Source organism: Protobothrops mucrosquamatus, unplaced genomic scaffold (genome assembly GCF_001527695.2).
Source record: "Protobothrops mucrosquamatus isolate PMUCROS unplaced genomic scaffold, P.Mucros_1.0 scaffold114, whole genome shotgun sequence".
In the NCBI taxonomy this organism is placed as follows: domain Eukaryota; kingdom Metazoa; phylum Chordata; class Lepidosauria; order Squamata; family Viperidae; genus Protobothrops; species Protobothrops mucrosquamatus.
In genome coordinates, this window is record NW_015386486.1 from 490,340 (window position 1) to 496,642 (window position 6,303).

Here is a 6,303-nt window from a genome sequence, read left to right on the forward strand (position 1 = left end):
AAAAAAAAAAAAGGCCATCGGGCTAAAAGAAAAAAACAACACGAGGGAGCAGATTTGAAATTGCACTCGTATCTCTTTACGTTTACGGAGGGGGGGGGATTAACCCTCGCAGAACAGCCTCCCCGCTCCGTTCCTGTATCCAATGAAAATGGAGGGGCGTGGCCAGCCTCGCTTTCGTGCCCGGAGACTTATATAAAGCTTGGAGAGACGGCTCGCGCGTCCTTTTGTTCGTACGTTCGGAGCGTGGTAAGTTTGTGGCGGGTGGGAGGAAGGAGAGAAACGGGCGCCGCCATTTTGTGCGTGGTTCGCCCTCCCTTCCCCCCCTCCCCGCCCTCTCTCGGTTGTCCCCTCTGTGGGGTGATTTGCGACAGCTATAACGAAGGCAACTTGCACGAGGCCGGCACTCCTTTTTAGGGACCCCCTCTGGTGGGTAGTTCCCGGTCCGGCGCCTTCTAGCTCCGTTTTTGAGGGCGCTGAGACAGAAAGAGGGTCGAGCTTCGAATAAAGTGCAGCGGATCTAGCTTTTAAAAGAAAGGATTAGAGAAAATGGGAGGCTTTCCTTACAAGTATAACCTCTTAACTGAAAAAGGGCCCCTAGACGAGACTTTCCCTTCCGCGCCAAAAGCCCGCAGTGGTGGATGGGAGCGCAATTATTGAGGGGAGAAGACCAGTCCAGGCCCTCGCGATTCAGCGCTTCTTGCGGCTTGAGTGTTAAAACGATTTTAACACCGGATTAAACTTGTAATTCGAACCTGTTAGGAGACCGAATGCCCGTGCAGCCTTTGGAAAAAATGCATATTGCTTCAGGGGGAAGAGATGCTTTAAAATTGCAATCTTGAGCTTGATGGGAGTGTGGCATATCGCTGATTAACGGGCGTGATTTAATGATAAAATACATGATTTTAAACTAGAAGGACTTGTTTTCAATGTTCGGCTGCAACTCAAATTAGCGGCTAGAGAGAGAGGAAAGAATCTGGTTAAGTACTATTAAGTAATTTGTTAATAGTTCAGTTTATAATACTTTAAAAATGACTATCCTGCACATTTTTGTTGGTGTACCAGGGTTGGAGGAAGGTCAGAAAGCATGGCTTGCTTAAGGCCACGTGGTGAGTTAACAGGTTGCCATTTGAATTAGTCATTTTGTGCTGCATAGTTCAGAATGTTTTAATATATGCAGACTTACAATGCAAGTGAATTACAAGAAAAGGAAGCCACTACTGCCCTTCAGGCTTTAGGATTTACTTTAAAAAGTAGCTTGATTACTATACATTGGGTATTTGTCATTTGATTCTAAAAACCATCTGTTTTTTATGTTCCAGGAAATATGAGCCTAAAAGCTGTGATGGTGTTGCTGTTACACACAATGAGCTCTGTGGTATGTTTTACTATAGTTTTAAGTATTGCACTATATTTGATTGTAGGCAAATATATTTGTTTTATGAAGAAGGAACACACATATATGGGATTAGTATCAATCCTTTGTAATGCTGTATTTATATAAAATACAGTGGGTGGTAGAGGCTGTTTTGTTAATATCTAAGATTAGGTGTAGTACTTTTAAAGAATTTTTTTACCAGTACCTTACAATTATAAAACTGTTGGGACTATCCTTACTTGCATACTTTTGTGAGAAATCTAGTTTAAATCTTGAAAGAGAATCAAGTTGCTGGTTCTCTTTTCTGACTCTATTTCTAAAAACTATTAGTTGCCTGTATATAATACTGAAACAAATGTTAACAGAGACAAAACATAAATGCATTATAGCTGTGTAGGTTAAATAAGAGAATTTAAAAGGGATTTGTCTCATAGAAAATGCTGGCAAAATGCGAAGGAGCATAATGCTCCATAATTGGCTAGCTCTTTCAGCATGTATATTTGCTCAGATCAAGGCATTCAAAAATTATATTCGCTTTAAGTATTTGGAGAGTTGTCTCTTGTGATAGGGTTCACAAACCATCAAGAACTATTTCATTGTCAAATATATAAAGGTACATTGAATTTATGTTGGAGATGTCAACTAGAAGGGTCATTTTATCATGTTAGTGGATGTGTAAAATTAGAATATTTTGGATTCAAATACACAACTGATTCAGAATTTTAAAAATGTACAAATTTTACTACTTTGTATCTTTTTTCTATTAATCTTTTTCGATTCTTGTTTTAACTTCAAATATTTTTAATTAGTTTGCATTAGTTTTATCTTTTTAAATATATTTTAATATGAAATATTTGGATAAGGATTATCCTTATGAAAGAATAGTTTTGGTGAGAAATTTTTTGTTGTTGCGAAGTCATGCCCGATCCATCGCGACCCCATGGACAAACAATTTTTACTGGACAACAAATCCTATAGTTAGTATAAATTCTCAATTTGAAGTTACTGTAACTGATGAAAGTAAATCCTTGACCAAATATATATCTTATAGCAGAGGTCCCCAACCTTTTGGGCACCAGGGACCGGTTACATGGAGAGAGATTTTTCCATGGACCAGAGGGGTGTGGTTTTGTGTCCAGCCTACATTCTGCAGATGGGGCTTTGCTTGTTTGTGCGGATTGGTACTGGTCCACGGAGTGGGGGTTGGGGACTCCTGTCTTATGGGGATAATAATTCCAGTGAAATACTTTTGCCACTAAAATTATCCTCACTATATGTGAAATTTGGAAAATCTGTTGTATTTAAATTATATTTTATCCTTTTTAAAAAGTAGCTCAACTCAAGGTGCCAAATATATTTAAAACTCCTGCCTAGTATTTTCTACCACAACAACACTATGAAGTGTATTGGGCTGAGAATGTGAGGTCCAAAGTCACCCAGCTGGTTTTTAATGTCCGAAGGAGTCTTATACATCACAGTCCCCGGTTTCTAGGCCAGTACCTTAACCAAACTGCCTCTACTAAGAGTATATATAAGGCCTCCTTTTCAGTTGTAACAGCTGTTGGAGAAACTAGTGATAGAAATGAATCAAATCTATATTACTCTTCACCTTGTAAGAAAGGAAAATTCCTGCTGATGAAATGACATTCTTGTTGGAATCATTTAGGCCTACACTGATAGTTACATATTTCTCTTGTGGAATGGAATTTCTCAAATCTGTTTTGAGGGTTTCTCAGCCTTCTGTAGTTGATTTAAAGATTGCAAAGACAGAAAATTAATTTTGCTGATGGACAACTCTTAAAGAATGTAAAGAATGCAAGGCTGGCTTTGGAAGCCATAATTTGCCGTTCAATATTTTTTCCTTCTTGGTGTTATAGTGCTGCATTTGTACTAAAACTCTGTATACTTAATACCTTTGAACTGATGCTTGTTTGAATGCTTCTTTATAACTTGTCCTTTATTAGAAATGCAAAATATGAAGTAAGAATTTACGCTTGCTTTTTCTCTTTTCAGACGTGATAATGCTACTCTTAAGATGAAGGTATGTGTATGAACTGTTTTTATTTACTGAAATAAATAGTATGGAATGGCCCCGACCAGTGATGAGCCTATCCCGAACCTGACTTCTTGATGAAAAAATGCCAATTTGGATCCGGCTTCTGAGGTTATGCTGCCATTAATACAACTGGAGTTTGTTATGCAGAAACATTGCTGCTAGAATATTCTCTTAACACAGATGCTATTTTGACTTCTAGATGAAATTTAGAGCAGCTGGGACGCATTTGGCATTGGGTCTTCAGTTTCTGATTCCTAACATGCATCAAGTGAGTGGAATATTTTAGATTACTATGTTTTGATTTACTACTGGACTTAATTTAGGTGGAAGTGAAATCTTTGCAGCCCTGTGCAAATTTAAGATTCAATTTTTTAAAACCCGGTTCTCATTGGAGCTGTACTTTTATTATATTGTAGGCATGTTTTGTTAGGCAGGCCTTTTCCTATTGACCCCAGTTGTTGAACTAAAAGAATGGGAGATGTTCCTTTTATGGGGAAAAAACCCCAAGTTTTTTTTATATATTGCCTTGCTCATTATAATAAAGTATTCCATCATTGCTTTTCAACAGTGATACAGGAGCACTCCTAGGCTAAAGACAGCCATTATGTTTGAAAAAAGGTAAGATGATGTACAACACAAACTAATCAGCTGGATTTGGGATTGATAAGAGGACTCAATGAATAAACATTAAAATATCCAGACTATTAAACAAGCAGAAACATTGCTTGAAAACAGTATTACAAGCAACTGCTTGTATGTCAATTGAATAACTACTGTGCTTGTGTTAACTTGCGGAGAATTTTACAGTTCTGCAAATGTTAATGCCCATATATGCAAATGTCCAACACGAGACCAGAGGTTGTAGACATTTTCGTAGATGTATTTTTTTTCTTAAATGAATGTTTTAGCCAAAACACAGCAATGAGATAATTCTGAATAGTGCAATTTGTGTTTATTCAAATGACCCTCAGTAGGATTTTTGAGCACAGGCATGTCACGTCGCAAGATGTAAATTAGTATACTGTCTCCTGCATTTGTCTATTTTTATTAACAGTTGTTTGAAGTTGAACAAGATGTAAATTAGTATACTGTCTCCTGCATTTGTCTATTTTTATTAACAGTGTTTGAAGTCGAAGAATGTAATCTGAAGTTGGCTTCGCCGAAGTTACATCATGCATGAGCCTCTAGTCTTTGAAGATTTGAAGAAAATCAGTGTATTAAAAATGTAAACATTAAATGTAACATCAGAATGTGTTCTTTTTTTTTTAAAGAGAATGTAATTGTGATTGTATGCAATAAGTTGTAAAAAATAAAAGATTTAATGCACCAGATTGGACTATTATTGATGAAACTTTGTGGTAGGATGGATAAATGGAAACATTTTAGAGAATAATTTCAGTAATATTTGAAGCCAAAGGGTAGGAGTATTATGGTAATGCTCATATGTATAAAATTCTCTTAACAGATTGACTTATGAAAGGCAGCATCTGGAAGTCCTACAGAAATCTTGAGATTTCTTAGGGGAGAAGACTTAAAAGTGTCATCAGGTTTCAAGCTCCAGTCAGTAATCTGTACAATTTAACTACACTTGTCCAAACAATGAAAAATGCAATTGGCAGCCATTTTAACAATAAATGTAGCTGAAAAGTTACAAGTTTTCAGTCACTTGACCAACATGCAGCTATATTGTGTAGCATACTGAGTCTAATGTTTCTTAATGTTTGGCCTCTAGTCTTTAAACTATAAATTTTAAGTATCTTAATTGTATTAGGCCTATAGATTTATATAACCTATGACCCGTTGGGCCATCCCTTGATGTAACCGGAAAGAACATTAAATGTCCCAAAACCATATTGCTATTTTAAATCAACAATTGTTGATTTACAAAATTATTGTAGTATAATGCATTAGGAGCAATTTCTGGCTTCCTGCTGATTTCCCCATTGACTTTGCTTGTAAACTGGCCAGGAGCATTGAAACCATGATCATGTTAACTGTGGGGGATGCTACAATGGCCAGAACTTTGTGAATATCCACAGCTATAACGGGCCCTAAATCTTTCACATATTTTTTAAATTGGTGGTTTTAACGTACAGTAAAACCTATGAAAGTTGACCACCTAAGGGACTGAAGGAAAATGGTCAACATATGGAGGTGGTCAACATGGAAAAGTACTGTTATGTACACGTGCCTCATTGTACAACTTTTATTAGAATCTCACAAACAGTGAAAACACAGGAAAATCATTCATACAATATCATACAAAATCAATACATTTACGTATGGTTTTCTTATGGTTCATTCTTTTGAAAAAAAAGTATGTTTCTTTTTATGAAGGTAGGAGGAGAAAGCACTCTCAATGCTGGCTATATCGCTCAGAATGCCTGGGCATTTTTCCATAGCAAATGACTTAACATTATCAAATGACTGACATCCTCTTTTTTTGGGAATATCTGCAATTTCAGTGTCCTCACCTAATTTTCACTTAATTATTCTGCTTCATCAGTTGCTTCCAGCACTTTTCCGCTGGGTTGTACCTTGGTCGATACTGATTGGAAAATTGCTTCTAGGTCAGGTTCATTGCATCCATTGCAACAATATCTTCAAAATGTACTCAAATTCTGCCATGGGAGGTAGGCTGCCTAGCGGGGCTACAATATCTTGCTCGTGAGTTGTAACAAATCCAGCTTTCTTGAAGTACTTCTGTATTGTTTCAGGCTGAAATTTATTCCAAGTATTTGTTTTGATGGCCGCCGCAAGGTAAAACAAGTAAAATAGCTTGCATATGTCTGTGTTATGTGTGTATTTGTTTCATTTTACCATTGGCTATTTTTTTATCAATCTGGAAATAGGAAAAAAACTGAAAAGGGGG

The 6,303-nt window shown here is 36.9% G+C and overlaps 1 long non-coding RNA gene and 1 other non-coding gene across 2 annotated transcripts; both read left to right on the plus strand.

Annotated features, from left to right (window-relative positions):
* The first annotated feature begins 203 nt into the window (after nt 1-203).
* LOC107284749 lies at nt 204-4,760 on the plus strand. Its single transcript, XR_001548820.1, has 6 exons — nt 204-246; nt 1,320-1,375; nt 3,389-3,416; nt 3,631-3,699; nt 4,000-4,049; nt 4,553-4,760. It is a non-coding gene; the product is annotated as an uncharacterized LOC107284749 (long non-coding RNA).
* On the plus strand, nt 3,470-3,541 carry LOC114922351. The gene has a single exon (XR_003810386.1). It is a non-coding gene; the product is annotated as a small nucleolar RNA SNORD50 (small nucleolar RNA).
* Nucleotides 4,761-6,303: the final 1,543 nt, after the last annotated feature.